Genomic DNA, 18,363 nt, shown 5'->3' on the forward strand with positions numbered 1-18,363 from the left:
AGTAAGGTTTAACATTTAAATTTAATTGCACACATTACTGATTAAATATCATGTGAAAGATGTATTTTATGTGATTCTGGGCCCAGAGGAATATCAATTCATGAAAACAATTAATTAGGACATAGGATTCAAACACTGAATCGGTGAAGATTCAGGATGAAGATTAACTCTTTTCACTTCAGTCGGCCTACTTCACAAATAAAACATATTAAGCTGTTAAAATAGTATAATAGAATGATAAGATATTTAAAAAAATACAGCTGATCTCGATTGAGAGCATCAGGTTGGCGGCCTTGAGAATTATCATTAAACAGTTGAAGAAGGGTTGCACAAGCTGTAACAGTGACAACATGATGAGTGAGATACATCCTGAACTATATTTTTAACTTTAGCATTTAGTTGTGAACATCGGGTTAATTGCATTAGTCAAAACAGGGTGGATCATGTGAAGATTGCAATCTCCCACCCCGTCAGGACCCTGTCAGGACCCTGAATGATGGCCTCCCCCAGGGCTCTGTCCTAGCTCCCCTACTCTTCAACATCTATGTGAGTGACATGCCAACTACCTCGTCCAGGAAGTTTGCATATGGAGATGACCTTGCCCTTGCCTACCAGGGGGCTGCCCTTGAGTATATCAGCAGAGTGCTAACCCAAGACTTGAAGGGGATGGAGGCGTACTTCACCTTCTGGCGACTTCGCCCCAACCCATCTAAGACAACTGTCACTACCTTTCACCTCAGCAATCGGCTCGTCAATGCAAAGCTCCGAGTGCCCTTTTGTGGTAAGCCGGTGAAGAATGAGGAATTCCTCAAGTACCTGGGAGTCACCGTGGACCGCACCCTCCTCTATCGTGAACACCTGAAGAGGGTGGCTGATAAACTGAAAGTAAGGGTCAACATCAACAGGAAACTTGCAGGCAACAGCTGGGGATCCAATGCAAACACCCCCCAAGACTGAGTGGCGCAGAGCCTGGAAAGATGCCAACACCAATAATGGAGAGGTCATCACAGACCCAACAGTGAAACCACCGGGATTTGACCTCCATCGCAAGCAATGGCTAACCCTGAACAGGATCCGCACCCTCCATGCAAGAACAGCCCATCATCTGCACAAGTGGGGGATAGAAACATAGAAACATAGAAACATAGAAAATAGGTGCAGGAGTAGGCCATTCGTCCCTTCGAGCCTGCACCGCCATTCAATATGATCATGGCTGATCATCCAGCTCAGTAACCTGTACCTGCCTTCTCTCCACACCCCTTGATCCCTTTAGCCACAAGGGCCACAACTAACTCCCTCTTAAATATAGCCAACGAACTGGCCTCAACTATCTTCTGTGGCAGAGAACTCCATAGACTCACCACTCTCTGTGTGAAGAAATGTTTTCTCATCTCGGTCCTAAAAGACTTCCCCCTTATCCTTAAGCTGTGACCCCTGGTTCTGGACTTCCCCAACATCGGGAACAATCTTCCCGCATCTAGCCTCTCCAACCCCTTAAGAATTTTATATGTTTCTATAAGATCCCCCCTCAATCTTCTAAATTCCAGCGATTACAAGCCTAGTCTATCCAGTCTTTCTTCATATGAAAGTCCCGCCATCCCTTGGATCAATCTGGTGAACCTTCTCTGTACTCCCTCTAAGGCAAGAACGTATTTCCTCAGATTAGGAGACCAAAACTGCACACAGTACTCCAGGTGCGGTCTCACCAATGCCCTGTACAACTGCAGTATAACCTCCCTGCTCCTAAACTCAAATCCTCTTGCTATGAATGCCAACATACCATTCGCTTTCTTCACTGCCTGCTGCACCTGCAGGCTTGCTTTCAATGACTGGTGCACCATGACACCCAGGTCACATTGCATCTCCCCCTCTCCTAATTGGTCACCATTCAGGTAATACTCTGCTTTCCTGTTCTTGCCGCCAAAGTGGATAACCTCACATTTATCCACATTTTATTGCATCTGCCATGCATTTGCCCACTCGCCCAATCTATCCAAGTCGCTCTGCAGCCTCCTAGCATCCTCCTCGCAGCTAACACTGCCACCCAGCTTCATGTCATCCGCAAACTTTGAGATGTTGCATTCAATTCCCTCGTCCAAATCATTAATATACACTGTAAATAACTGGGGTCCCAGTACTGAGCCTTGCGGTACCCCACTAACAGACAGACAGCCCTGCTTGCGACTGTGGATATCCAGACCAGTCCATCCCACCTATTGTGAATGACTGCTCACTGAGGCTTTTCCCTGGTGGCATCAAAGCCATCCACCCAGCAACTGATGCTGCCCTGGCCTGAATATCTACCCTTGACCTACAACTTTAGGCTGTGCACGCCATACACAAGAAGAAGAACTTTAGCATTTAAGCTTCAATTAAATAAGCTCAGTAGATGATTATAGAATAGATGGGCGGCATGGTGGCGCAGCAGCAGAGTTTCCGCCTTTCAGCACTTGCAGCGCTGGAGATCCGGGTTTGATCCCGACTATGGGTGATGTCTGTACGGAGTTTGTACATTCTCCCCGTGACCTGCGTGGGTTTTCTCTGAGATCTTCGGTTTCCTCCCACACTCCAAAGACGTACAATAACGTAGGTTAATTGGCTTGGTAAATGTATTAATTGTCCCTGTGTAGGAAGGAGCTGCAGATGCTGATTTAAACCAAAGATGAATTCAAAAAGCTGGAGCAACTCAGGCAGCATCTCTGGAGAGAAGGAATGGGTGACGTTTCGGGTCTGAAGAAGTGTCTCGACCCGAAACGTCATCCATTCATTTTCACCAGTGTTTTGTGTCTATCTAAAAATTGTCCCTAGTGTGTGTAGGATAGTGTTAATATGCGGGGATCGCTGGTATGTGCAGACCCAGTGGGCTGAAGGGCCTTTTTCTGTGCTGTATCTCTAAACTAAACTAAACTAAATAGCCCAGTATTTACATCAGTGGCAAAGGGCAAGAATTTGTTCAATGGTGCTAAAGCTGGTTGATTTGCCAATGCTTTACTTGTGACAAATGTGCCATTCCTCTAAAGGTATTTCCCCCCAAAATGTTGTGAAAGAAAATTACGACTATGTTAATGTCTGCTTGACTTGATTAGGCATACATTACAAAAAAAGAGATATTGTCGCTTTTTTTCTCTCACCCTTAACTTAAAAATATTACTGCATTTGAACAATTTAAGGAAACAATATACAAAATTGCTTCTGCCAAGGATCAAGAGAGTTTAATTGTAACTTGCACCAGCCATGAACAATGAAATCCTTACTCGCTGCAGCTTAACATTCCCGTTAATGTAACAATACACAGATGAATAGAAAACAATCAAGAGTACAAGAAAATAAATAACGGTTATACTTGATAACCATAATAGTGCAAAACCGAACTCCTCGTGTAGGGTCATGGAGTCATAAAGTCATACAGTGCGGAAACAGGCCCTTTGGCCCAACTTGCCCACACCGACCAACAAGTTCCATCTACACTAGTTCCACCTGCCTGCATTTGTGGACAGACAGGTCTAAACCCATCTCTCCAAGTACCTATCACTCAAAACCCATCCTGTCCATGTCCCTGACTTAATGCTTCTTAAACATTGCAATAGCACCTGCCTCAATAACCCCCGCTGCTCATTGAACACACTCACCACTCTTTGTTTAAACAGGTTCCTGTATAAAATGGTCCATAGTATATCATAGTTGCTGAAAGAGTGATTAATGTTGAACAGTGTTCAAGAGTCCAAAGGTTGGTGGGAAGAAACTGTTCTTGAACCTGGTGGTCACAGCTTTCAGACTTCAGAACCTTCTTACACATGGTCGTAACGAAACGTAAGCATGGCCAGAGTGGTGTGGGCCACTGATGTTATTGCCTGCCCTTTTAAGGCAGATCCTCCTATAGATCACTTCAGGGGTGGGGAGGTCAGTATCTGTGATGGATCGGGCAATGTCTCCAACTCTTTGTAGCCTCCACTGTTCCTGGGTATTTCAGTTGATGAACCAGGCTATGATGCAACCAATCAGTATGCTCTCAACTGATTGAGAGCACTGGAAAAAACTGATAGAGTATTTGTCAACATAATAAACCTCCTCAATCTTCCAAGGAAGTAAAGGCATTGATGGACTTTCTTTATCATTGCATCAGTGTACTGAGTCCAGGACGGATCTTCAGAGACATGCATGTCCAGGAGCTTGGAGCTGTTGACTCTCTCCACCCCTGTTCCATCAATAAAGACTGGTTCGCGGATCTTCAGCTTTTCCTTACTGAAGGAAACTACCAGCTCTTTAGGCTTGCTAGTGTTGAGAGTAAGATTGTTGTCTAGCACCATTCAATCAGATTATCAATCACCCCGCTGAACTCTGACTCATTGTTACTCATTAGTTGTTCAACAATTGTTGTACCTTCAGCAAATTTAATGATGGCATTGGAGCTGTGTCTGTCCACGCAGTCTGGAGAGAGTAGAGCAATCGACCAAACACACAGCCTGTGCTCCAGCATTGAAGGTTATCGAGGAGGAAGTGTTGTTACCTATTCATACAGATTCATTCTTTTTTTGGTGCCCAGACTTGTTTTTGAAGGTAGTAAAATGTGTTCAGCTTAGTTTAGTTTAGAGATTCAGTACAGAAACAACCCTTTTGGCCCACCAAGTCCTCGCCGACCAGCGATCCCCACCCACTAACACTGCCCTACACTCAACTTGGGACAATTTACAATAACACCAAGCCAATTAACCTACAAACTCTGGTACTATGTTTCTCCATTAGTGTAACAAGACACCTTAAGAATAGAAATGCCACCCATGTGTCAAAATGCATTTCATTGGGAAATGCAATTAATGTCATTTTTGTAATGGTTCTTGCATACATGACAATCTGAGGAAAATGTTGGTATGATATGAATTAGCATACAATGCAGAGCAGATAGCAGCACAGTTTATCTAGAGTTGATCAGTCTACCCTACATCATTCCTCAACCTTGCACGAGGTGCACTGTATTCAATATGGCGAAAGAACTATCGGCTCTGTTTAGAGGGATAAATGACAACTTAAAAGCAAGTTTTCGATTTAGTTGTGCCTATGCATTATTTTCCTGGCTTGAAGGTCTTTGCATAAACCAGATTGTGCTTAGAACTACTAATTTGTAGGACTGGGTGAATGCAAAGAAACTGAGCAGAGCAGGCCAAGTTCTGTGAAGAGGAAGGTGGGAAAGGCATATTTGCAGAGGGTATTTATAATGTAGCTAAACTAGAGCAGGAACTGATACTTGAAGTTGACAGAGGAGAGGATAGGTAAATTCTGTCACCTGGCAAGGCAACAACACCACATTCAGGGCAGAACATAAATGCATAGTCTGCAGTTGCCAAGGTAGCTGTTGCCCAAAGAGACAAAAACAGGACCTGCCATTAAACTGCACTGCTGAGGCTCTGCATAAAAGAAATATAAAGGCACTGCAATACTTCTTCCCAGAGAGAAGCCAGCACAATAATTAATTTGTTGGAAAGAACTGCAGATGCTAGTTTAAATCAAAGGCAGATACAAAATGCTGGAGAAGGAATGGGTGACGTCACCCATTCCTTCTCTCCAGATATGCTGCCTGTCCCACTGAGATACTCCAGCATGTTGTGTCTACCCATGATAATTAATTTGATCTAAAAACATTTCTGTACTATTGTGTACATGTATTTTTTCTTTTTGCAAATGCCAAAGTTTGTTGGTGAACTTCAGCAAGATCTGTTGTCAGACAATAGACCATAGACAATAGACAACAGACAATAGGTGCAGGAGTAACTCATTCGGCCCTTCGAGCCAGCACCACCATTCAATGTGATCATGGCTGATCATTCTCAATCAGTACCCCGTTCCTGCCTTCTCCCCATACCCCCTGACTCCGCTATATTTAAGAGCTCTATCAAGCTCTGTCTTGAATGCATTCAGAGAATTGGCCTCCACTGCCTTCTGAGGCAGAGAATTCCACAGATTTACAACTCTCTGACTGAAAAAGTTTTTCTTCATCTCTGTTCTAAATCGTCTACCCCTTATTCTTAAAATGTGGCCCCTGGTTCTGGACTCCCACAACATTGGGAACATGTTTCCTGCCTCTAATGTGTCCAATCCCTTAATAATCATATATGTTTCAATAAGATTCCCTCTCATCCTTCTAAATTCCAGCGTATACAAGCCGAGTCGCTTCAGTCTTTCAACATATGACAGTCCCGCCATTCCGGGAATTAACCTCGTGAACCTACGCTGCACCACCTCAAGAGCAAGAATGTCCTTCCTCAAATTTGGAGACCAAAACTGCACAGAGTACTCCAGGTGCGGTCTCACTAGGACCCTGTACAACTGCAGAAGGACCTCTTTGCTCCTATACTCAACTCCTCTTGTCATAAATGCCAACATGCCATTAGCTTTCTTCAGTGCCTGCTGTACCTGCATGCTAACATTAAGTGACTGATGAACAAGGACACCTAGATCTCTTTGCACTTTCCCATTTCCTAACCTGACACCATTCAGATAATAATCTGCCTTCCTGTTCTTACCACCCAAGTGAATAACCTCACATTTATCCACATTAAACTGCATCTGCCATGCATCTGCCCACTCACAAAACCTGTCCAAGTCACTCTGCATCCTCATAGCATCCTCCTCACAGTTCACACTGCCACCCAGCATTGTGTCATCTGCCAATTTGCTAATGTTACTTTTAATCAATAGACAATAGACAATAGACAATATGTGCAGGAATAGGCCATTCGGCCCTTCGAGCCAGCACCACCATTCAATGTGATCATGGCTGATCATTCTCAATCAGTACCCCGTTCCTGCCTTCTCCCCATACCCCCTGACTCCTCTATCCTTAAGAACTCTATCGAGCTCTCTCTTGAATGCATTCAGAGACTTGGCCTCCACTGCCTTCTGAGGCAGTGAATTCCACAGATTTACAACTCTCTGACTGAAAAAGATTTTCCTCCTCTCCGTTCTAAATGGCCTACCCCTTATTCTTAAACTGGACTCACCCAACATTGGGAACAAGTTTCCTGCCTCTAACGTGTCCAAACCCTTAATAATCTTATATGTTTCGATAAGAATGTATTCTTCTAAATTCCAGTGTATACAACCTAGCCGCTCCAGTCTTTCAATATACGACAGTCCCGCCATTCCGGGAATTAACCTAGTAAACCTACGCTGCATGCCCTCAATAGCAAGAATATCCTTCCTCACATTTGGAGACCAAAACTGCACACAGTACTCCAGGTGCCGTCTCACTAGGGCCCTATACAACTACAGAAGGACCTCTTTGCTCCTATACTCAACTCCTCTTGTTATGAAGGCCAACATTCCATTGGCTTTCTTCACGGCCTGCTCCACCTGCATGTTTCATTTCAGTGACTGATGCACTAATAAACCAAGATTTAATTGTACGTCCTCTTTTCCTAACTTGACACCATTCAGATAATAATCTGCCTTCCTATTCTTACCATCAAAGTGGATAACCTCACACTTATCCACATTAAACTGCATCTGCCATGCATCCGCCCACTCATACAACCTGTCCAAGTCACCCTGCAACCTCATAGCATCCTCCTCACAGCTCACACTACCACCCAGCTTTGTATCATCTGCAAATTTGCTAATGTTACTTTTAATCCCTTCATCCAAGTCATTAATGTATATTGTAAATAGCTGCGGTCCCAGCACCGAGCCTTGCGGTACCCCACTAGCTACTGCCTGCCATTTTGAAAGGGACCCATTTATCCCCACTCTTTGCTTTCTGTCTGTCAACCAATTTTGTATCCATGTCAGTACCCTACCCCCAATACCATGTGCTCTAATTTTGCCCACTAATCTCCTATGTGGGACCTTGTCGAATGCTTTCTGAAAGTCGAGGTACACCACATCCACCGACTCTCCCCTGTCAATTTAACCTAGTTACATCCTCAAAAAATTCCAGAAGATTAGTCAAGCATGATTTCCCTTTCGTAAATCCATGCTGGCTCGGAACGATCCTGTTACTGCTATCCAAATGCTCTGCAATTTCGCCTTTTATTATTGACTCCAGCATCTTCCCCACCACTGATGTCAGACTAACTGGCCTATAATTTCCCGTTTTCTCTCTCCCTCCTTTCTTAAAAAGTGGGATAACATTAGCTACCTCAGGAACTGATCCTAAATATATAGAACATTGGAAAATGTTCACCAATGCGTCCACAATTTCCCTTCATCTAATTCATTAATGTATATTGTAAATAGCTGTGGACCCAGCATCGAGCCTTGTGGTACCCCACTAGTCACTGCCTGCCATTCTGAAAGGGACCCGTTAATCCCTACCCCCAATACCATATGCTCTCATCTTGCCCACTAATCTCCTATGTGGGACCTTATCAAAGGCTTTCTGAAAGTCTAGGTACAGTAGGCATATAACAGGAGTACATCTCCAAGACTCCACAAGGAGGATGACTAAGGAAGTGAATTGAACTGGAAAAAAAAAACGAGCAACTGGATAGGAAATGTTTAGAGGAAAGTGGGCCAAATGCAAGCAAGTGAAGCTAATGTAGATGCGGTATCTGGCAATCTTGCATGGCATGGGAAAGTTGGAATGAAGTAAAGAAATAACAGACTGAACAAATATTTTATATCTGTTATCATGGTGGAAGAAACAAAAAAACATCCCAATAGTAGACAATTTAGGAGCAAAAAGGGAGGGAGGAAGTTAAAGCAATCATTTTCCTAACAGTCTAGGCAGCTAAGGGGTGATATTATGACAGTATATAAAATCATGAGGTGCTTAGATCTGGAGAATAGCCACTGTCTTTTCCCCAGCGTAGGGTATTTAAAACTAGAGGGCATAGGTTTAAGGTGAGAGGGAATAGATTTAATAGGCACCTGAGGGGCAACTTTTCAATTCAGAGGGTGGTACATGTATGGACTAAGCTGCGAGAGTAAGTAGTAGGTCAGATACAATTAGGATTTTTAAAAAAACATGGATTGGAGCCTGATATGAGCCAGGCAGTGGCAAGTGGGACTTGGTTAAGCAAGTTGGTCGGTCTTAACAAGGTGGACCAAAGGGCCTGTTTCCATGCTGTCTAGCTCTATAACTCCGTGACTCTATGACCTTCACAGGTGCACCACCTTCTCCTGCAAGTGAAAGGGAAGAATGCACTGCAGTCTGAGTCAGCAATGTTGCTGTTATGGTTGCCAGTGTATGCAAGATGTGAGACAAGTGCTTGAGACGTGCAAAAATTATATGTCCATAAGTTTAAGGTTCACCTTGATTGCTCGGGTTACCCCAGTATTTCTGTTAAGCAACGAGCATATTCCTTCTTTAACTGTCACACTGCCTTTTGGGATCCAATACAGCAGCTGCTCTGTTAAAAAGGTTGCTGCAAATTTGCCAATGATGCAACTAGAAAGCTGCCACTTCTCCTGAGGTGGATGTGGGAGAACCTAATCATCTATGTAGAGTGGGTGGACAGAAGTATTTCTGTTTCTAATAGCTTAATCACCAGTGGGCAGATGAGAAGCTGTGAAATTGCAGCGTTTAAAATGCTGCAGTTATTTAAAGAGGCAACACACTCCAGGACCTGTAAGATTGTATGACTGTCAGAAGAAAGATCAGCCTCAGCAGATCAACATCGGAAAGAGCCCCAGGTTTTTCTAAGTGGACTTGCAGCTAATGGAAATAATTCCAACGTCGGATAGTCCTCTGGTAGAAAAAGTGAAGGAATCCCCATGTGACAAGAGCACAGATGTTACAAAGGTTGTTGCACAAAGCAATCAGTGTAATCCTAATGAACAAGCACAAAATGTAGGATATTCATAAGGAAGCTGATCAAGACACACATAATACAAGAGTCTGAGGAGGGGTCCCGACTGAAAAGTCGCTAATCAATATTTTTCCGAGGTGCTGCTTGACCCGCTGAGATACTTTGTGTCATTTTGTTTGCACAAGATACAAGTTCACTTACACATTCAGTTGTATTAGATATATTAGATGTATTACATATGATTTAATGCACCATCACACAATGAAAACGGGTCCTTTTCGGAATGGCAGGCAGTGACTAGTGGGGTACCGCAAGGCTCAGTGCTGGGACCCCAGTTATTTACAATATATATTAATGATTTGGACGAGGGAATTGAATGCAACATCTCTAAGTTTGCGGATGACACGAAGCTGGGTGGCAGTGTTAGCTGCGAGGAGAATGCTAGGAGGCTGCAGAGTGACTTGGATAGATTAGGAGAGTGGGCAAATGCATGGCAGATGCAATATAATGTGGATAAATGTGAGGTTATCCACTTTGGCGGCAAGAACAGGAAAGCAGAGTATTACCTGAATGGTGGCCAATTAGGAAAAGGGGAGATGCAACGTGACCTGGGTGTCATGGTGCACCAGTCATTGAAAGTAGGCATGCAGGTGCAGCAGGCAGTGAAGAAAGCGAATGGTATGTTAGCATTCATAGCAAGAGGATTTGAGTATAGGAGCAGGGAGGTTCTGCTGCAGTTGTACAGGGCCTTGGTGAGACCGCACCTGGAGTATTGTGTACAGTTTTGGTCTCCTAATCTGAGGAAAGACATTCTAGCCTTAGAGGGAGTACAGAGAAGGTTCACCAGATTGATCCCTGGGATGGCAGGACTTTCATATGAAGAAAGACTGGATAGACTAGGCTTATACTCGCTGGAATTTAGAAGACTGAGGGGGGATCTTATTGAAACATATAAAATTCTTAAGGTGTTGGAGAGGCTAGATGCGGGAAGATTGTTCCCGATGTTGGGGAAGTCCAGAACAAGGGGTCACAGCTTAAGGATAAGGGGGAAGTCTTTTAGGACCGAGATGAGAAAACATTTCTTCACACAGAGCGTGGCGAGTCTGTGGAATTCTCTGCCACAGAAGGTAGTTGAGGCCAGTTCATTGGCTATATTTAAGAGGGAGTTAGATGTGGCCCTTGTGGCTAAAGGGATCAGGGGGTATGGAGAGAAGGCAGGTACAGGTTACTGAGCTGGATGATCAGCCATGATCATATTGAATGGCGGTGCAGGCTCGATGGGCCAAATGGCCTCCTCCTGCACCTATTTTCTATGTTTCTATGTTAGAAACTAAATAGGTAAATTTCAATACTTGGGAATTAATAGAAGCCATGTAATATTTCATACATTGTATTCTCACAACACTTTTAGTTTAGTTTAGTTTAAAGATAGTGTGGAAATAGGCCCTTCAGCCCTCCAAGTCTGCACAGACCAGCAATCCCTGTACACTAGCACTATCCTACAGACGAGGGACAATTTACAATTTTTACCGAAGCCAAATTAACCTACAAACCTGTACATCTTTGGAGTGTGGAATGAGGCCAGAGCACCCGGAGAAAACACATGCGGTCACAGGGAGAACGTAGAAACTCCATACAGCCAGCACCCATAGCCAGGATCGAACCCAGGTCTCTGGTGCTGTAAGGCAGCGACTCTAACGCTTTGTCACTGTGCTGTGAAATTAGAAAGATATCAATATGTTATTTAACTTATAATTGCTTTTGTTTTATGACAACTTCTATTCCACCTGCTCTTGATATTCCTATTCTCTGATACTTGAGTGGTATCATGAATGTTAAAGGAAATAAGACAAATTCACGTAAAAGCACTATCCTGGGTGGGAAAACACCACCCAGATTTATCATGTATGATTGCCATTCATATTCATTTTAATGTATGTATTTTCTCTTGTGAGGATATGGATTGTCCATAGACGGCACCAAATAATGGCTCCACGGGGGAAGTATAGAGGTGAAATATTCACAGGCAAACATTCACAGGGACAGGCAAGAGGAAATGGAAAAGTAGGAGGTTATCTGCTAAAAACAGGATTCTGAAGCTACAATTTAATAGAATGAGTTACTACTATTTCTGGCTACTCAAGGTTTATGGTAGATCCCTTACTGTGTTGCAATATCCTTGAAGAAACACTAGATAGTTGTCATTTCTCAAAATAATTCCTTTGGTTTGCTTTGTTGAGGAAAAATCATGGACAAGATGATGTGATTTAGTGAAGGGCAATGTAGAACATTCAGGTCAACGACTCACATCACCGCGCCTTTCATAGGGTTTCACACAATTCAACATCAATTGAGATGTGTCCATGTCAGGTGAATACAAGCAATGAATAAGAGGTAATAATACTGGGGTGCAGTATTAACAATGTTGTACAGGAAGAGCTGAGAGTGGAGTGGACACAGTAAACTGAATTCTTAGAAAAGCAAAACAATAAAATCAGAAATGCTAGTTATAAAGTCATAGAGCACAGAATCAGCTCCTTGGCCCATAGAGTCCACAGTGCCAATTGAGAACCCATTCACACTAATCCTTTTTGTTTTCCCCACATACTGATCAACATTCCAGCATGGTCGCGCAGTGGTAGAGTTGCTGCCTTGCAGCACCAGACACCCGGGTTCGATCCTGTCTATGGGTGCTGTCTGTACGAAGTTTGTACATTCTCCCCGTGACCGCATGGGTTTTCCCTGGGTGCTTTGGTTTTCCCCCACACTCCAAAGCACTCCACAGGCACTGACTTCCCCATTATCGAAGAGATCTACAGGATGCACTGCCTCAAAGACTTCCACCACCCTGACCACATTTTCATTTCACTCCTACCATGGGAAAGAAGACATAGGTGTCTGAGAACCATAGGTTCAAGAATAGCTTCTTCCAAAAAAACATCAGGGTCTTGAACACTCCACAACACTAACATATGAACCATTTGCCTGTCTTGCCTCGCACTAAGGACTTTGGGCTTTGTTTTGTACCTGTATTGTGGATATTAGTTTATTTATTTGTTTGTTCATGAGCATTGTGTTACAGGACTATTTTGCCACTCCAAATTAGAATTCCGTTGTTCCTTTATCAATACATATGGTGATGAACCACTTTTGACTGTTGAATTCCACAATCAGTTTACATTCCATAGTTCATCATCACCACATATTCCTCCTATACACATAATGCATGCACATTTATCTTAATATTTTTGCAAGGTTGATGTCTCTTAGTTCATTGCCATTTCTCTGGTGAATTTCCAAAGGGGATGAATTTATTTGCTAAGTTAGTCAAAAATTTCCTTTCCAAGGGTTCAGTGAAAATTATAGGTATGGAGTAGGACAAATCCTTAGAAATGTCAATCCTTTGGTGTTCAATTACAGGGAGCTATCTATGATGATCTATACATGATTGCTAAATAATAGAATTCTTTATGTATTTAGTAGATATCTGGATTTGCATTGCAAAAAAAAAATGTCTGGTTAGTCACAAGAAGCTTAAACCATCATCATTTTGTGCTTTGAGACTGCATATATTTCATGTTGAAATGTAACTATAAAGTGATTAGTTCGCTTCAGTGGTTGACTGTGAGATGTCCACAGAGATTATAGTTATATTTTATCTAAAGGTTAATATGTATATTATCAACTAATTTCTTCCAATTAGCTATTTTGTCCAAAAAGGCAAGGTAATATATTGCCAATGACAGTGTTTATTAAATTGGCTTTCTTTGAATGCGTATTACTATTCAGATATGGAATACATGCAGATCAGATGCAAATGCATTCAAGAGATTTTTGAACTGTGTTGAAATGGAGATGGCTCTGGTTTCGTCTGTTCTCTGAGTGGCAGGTAGATGCAGACAAGTGTGTTTTGTTTCGTAATGAAATGCTGATATGCTAACACTGACAGAAAAGAATTAGAAAGGGATTTGAGGGAAGAAAATTGCAAATCTATGCTGAAAAACCATGAACCCAGGATGAAATGTAGCACAGTAACATCTTCTTCCATGAACTACAAGACCATTGCATCTCCAAAAAGGATCCCAGAGTGCAGGAGATTTTTGATTGGGGTTGTTATGGATGGCAGTTGTTGATGGCATTAGCATGTAGATACTGAATGATTCTACTTCACCCTAGACTGTAGTTTAGTAGGTTACTGATGAGGCCACTGTGACTGCAGACATTCACCAATTCTGCACTGAAAGGTGGTAATGGTAAGACACTTAATGAATGAATGAATGAATGAATGAATGATACTTTATTATCACATGTGACATGTCACAGAGAAATTATTTGTTTTGCATTCCACACACAAAACATGCAAAGAGTCGCCACTGAAAGGGTGCCAACAAAGTTACAAAGTAACTTACAAAGTAAAGTATGCAATGTAATCCCAAAGGTCCCTCTTTGTTCTCAACAGCTTCCCCATTCAGGGTCCCTCTTTGTTCTCGGCAGCCTCCCCTATCACGATGGCTCCCTCTATGTTCACTTGCCCCCCGTCACGCTAGCAATGCTTATTCCATGAGAAGGCTTTCCTTTTCTGAAGAAGGTCTAACCAGTGCTTTGTGCTATAACTTGGTCATTTCTACCTGTTGTGTCTCGCACAGGACAACGATGTTGATGTCTAAGCATCTGAGTTCCTGAGCTAAACTAGGAGAGCACCATTTGGGTTTTTCCATGAGGGGTCCTGACATTCCACATCCCAAACTTCTTATTGCGGGGTGACAGTTGTCTTTGCATGATTTACTGTAATATGGGGTAGTCATTGCATGCCGAAATGCACAAATGTAGTGTATGCAAATCATGACAGCAGTCAACTGGCACTACCGACTTGATACAAACATCTGGCATATTATAGCTCAATGCAATAGGCAATAAATTATTTTAAGCACACATACTGAACATGCAAAGTCAAAGAGTAATTCATCACAAAACAGGCCCTTAAGCTCGTCCATGCCAACCAATATGCCCATCTATGTTAGACCCATTTGCTCAAGTTTGATCCGTATCCCTCTAAATCTTTCACATATATGTACCTTACCAAACATCTTTAAAATCCAGGTCCCCCTTTGTTCTTTCCCCCTTCCCTCTCCTCATGACAGTCCTCCCGCCCCCCCACATCGCGTCCTGCTTTGTTCCTTCGCCCGGCGGTGGTGTCCTCACTTCCATGGGGTCCGTCCTCGTCCGTCGGTCAGCACCATCATTGACCACCACACTGACCTCTCCACTATCGCTGCTGGGTCCTCTCCAGATGCCTCCATGGCTTTGACCCAGGCCCCAGCCGTGGGCTCCATCGACCCAGAGGGCAGCCGTGGGCACCAGCCCGCAAGGCTCCGGCTTCTCCGCAGGCTCCTCATTGGCCATGGGCTCCGACCCGCGAGGCTCCAGTCTTGGTATCTCCGCAGCCTGCCGGAAGGTGTAACTTGCTGGCAAGGGTAATTTACTGGTTAGATGCTGATTTATTTTCAGACAGTTGTTATGGTTCTACAAATATTTTTTTACAGATGAGTTCAACTTGCAGAAGCCCACCAAGAATGAATAGGAAGGAACTGCAGATGCTGGTTTACATCGAAGATAGACACAAAAAGCTGGATTAACTCAATGGATCAGGCAGCATCTCTGGAGAAAAAGAATAGGTGACATTTTGGATCGAGACTCTTCTTTAGACTGAGAGTCAGGGGAGAAGGAAACTAGAGGTGTGAAAATGTACAGAAACAAATCAGACCTGGCATCGATGGCTAAGGAGCCCACAATGGTCCTTTGTTGGCCGCGGAGTTGATAAAGAAGGGATATGAACAGTGAAACTAGCAGGAAGACTAGGGTGGGGACTGAGAGAGAGGGAATGCAAGGGTTACTTGAAATTAGAGAAATCAATATTCATACATCTGGGTTATAAGCTGCCCAAGCGAAATATGAGGTGCTGTACTTCCAATTTGCATGTGGTCACACTCTAACACTGGAGGAGGCCCAGAACAAAAAGATCAGTATTGGAATGAGAAGGGGAGTTAAAATGTTTGACAAATGGAAGATCACGTAGGCCAAGGTAGATTGAACGCAGGAGTTCAGCGAAACAGTAGCACAGTTTGTGCTTGGTCTCGCCAATCTGTGGTGACCCTGACAGTTCTTTCAGGTGAGACAGAAATGCACTTGCACCTTCTCCAGCCTCATGTACTGTATCCATTGTTCTCGTTGTGGAGACCTATACAGTGCATTCAGAAAGTATTCAGACCCCTTCACTTTTTCCACATTTTGCTACGTGAAAATGGATTAAATTCATTTTTTTTAATTATCAATCTACACACAGTACCGCATAATAAAAAAGTAAAAACAGGTGTTTAGAAATTTTTGCAAAGTAATTAAAAAGAAATAACTGAAATATCACATTTACATAAGTATTCAGGCCCTTTGCTATGACACTCAAAATTGAGCTTATGTTTATCATGCTTCCATTGATTATCCTTGAGATGTTTCTACAACTTGATTGGTGTCCACCAGTGGTAAATTAAATTGATTGGACATGATTTGGAAAGGCACACACCTGTCTATATAAGGTCCCACAGTTGACAGTGCATGTCAGAGCAAAAACCAGTCATGAAGAGGAAGGAACTGTCCGTTGACCTCTGAGACAGGATTGTGTCGAGACACAAATCTGTGGAAGTGTATAAAACAATTTCTGCAGCATCGCAGGTCCCGAAGAGCACAATGGCCTCCGTCATTCTTAAATGGAAGAACTTTGAAACCACCAGGACTCTTCATAGAGCTGGCTTCCCCACCAAACTGAGCAATCGGGGGACAAGGGCCTTGGTCAGGGAGGTGACCAAGAACCCGATGGTCACTCTGACAGAGCTCCAGAGTTCCTCTGTGAAGATGGGAGAACCTTCCAGAAGGACAACTATATCTGAAGCACTCCACCAATCAGGCCTTTATGGTAGAATGGTCAGACGGAAGCCACTCCTTACTTAAAGGCACATGACAGCCCGCTTGGAGTTTGCCAAAAGGACCCTCATAACATGAGAAACAAGATTCTCTGGTCTGATGAAACCAAGATTGAACTCTTTAGACTGAATGCCAAGCGGCACTGCTCAGCAGCTGGCCAATACCATGCCTACGGTGAAGCATGGTGGTGGCAGCATCATGCTGTGGGAATGTTTTTCAGTGGAAGGAACTGGGAGACCAGTGAGGATTGAGGGAAAGATGAATGGAGCAAAGTACAGAGAGATCCTTGATGAAAACCTGCTCCAGAGCATTCTGGACCTCAGACTGGGGTGGAGGTTTTTGCTTTTTTTATTATGGGGTATTGTGTGTAGATTGATGATTTAAAAAAAAAAGAATTTAACACATTTTAAAATAAGGCTGTTAGGTAGCGAAATGTGGAAAAGGTGAAGGGGTTTGAATATTTTCTGAATGCCCTGTGTATGTGTCTATCTTCCATCAAGAATGAGTTGTGGTAGAAGCAAGGATTGTTTTATCCACTTCAGGCTTCTCCATGCATAATGAAGGTCACTACCACTAATCAAGATTTTTGACATTGAACATTTCAGTTTCCACTTCTCACCCATAGGTTACATACATAGATACATAGACAATAGGTGCAGGATTAGGCCATTTGGCCCTTCGAGCCATCACCGCCATTCAATGTGATCATGGCTGATCATCCACAATCAGCACCCCGTTCCTGCCTTCTCCCCATATTCCTAGATTCCGTTAGCCCTCAGAGCTCTATCAAACTCTCTTTTGAATGGATCCAGTGAATCAGACTCCACTGCCTTCTGTGGCAGAGAATTCCACAAATTCACAATTCTCTGTGTGAAAAAGTTTTTCCTCATCTCAGTTCTAAATGGCCTACCAAGGTTGAGATAGGTCATGACCTTGATAGCATTACTGCTTATCCTCATAGTGCGAGCTGATATTGATTACACCTCCATCACAGAGATGTATTGCCAACTCTGTGTTTCAACAAGAATCAAAAAGATGTCAGTTCCAAGACCTGCCATTTGGTTCTACACAGTGAACCATGCTGGTCGCTGTTTGATATGCTTATTGCCTACTTTCTCCCTGATTTTGCTCTATATTTAGGCATTGGAGCCAGCATGACGAGCCTAGTGGCCAACGGGCAAGGTTGGCATACTGTTGGCAACATTGCTGATGACTTTGGGTCACAACCTATGTGGCCAACTTGCTCAAAGCTAAATCTTTACAGCGAGGTGATAGGTGATGAAGTGGAGCGGCATACTGAAACGTTGGAGCCCACCAGAGGAGCCTTCTACTACTTGCCACAGCATGGGTTGTGAGTCCAAGTGGTCTACTGCACAGCACATCAGAAAGCAGCTGAAAGGCTTGAATGATGAAGGGGAGGTGGAGAAAATGGAAGGGTGAGTGAAAGAAGAAGAAATAGACCAATTGACAAAACAACCTAATCAGTGACTTTGTGCACAGAGGTAGAGCATAAAGGATCTATCAGTGTACTATTTCAGAAATCGAAGCTCTTATCTTCTAGTCATTATTCATCCCAAAGTTAACTTCCCTCTGTCACCCAGCATCAATAACTCCACTTAATCCATATGCCACCCATAGCATGGCC

This window comes from Rhinoraja longicauda, chromosome 1 (assembly GCF_053455715.1).
Source record: "Rhinoraja longicauda isolate Sanriku21f chromosome 1, sRhiLon1.1, whole genome shotgun sequence".
NCBI classification, from domain to species: domain Eukaryota; kingdom Metazoa; phylum Chordata; class Chondrichthyes; order Rajiformes; family Arhynchobatidae; genus Rhinoraja; species Rhinoraja longicauda.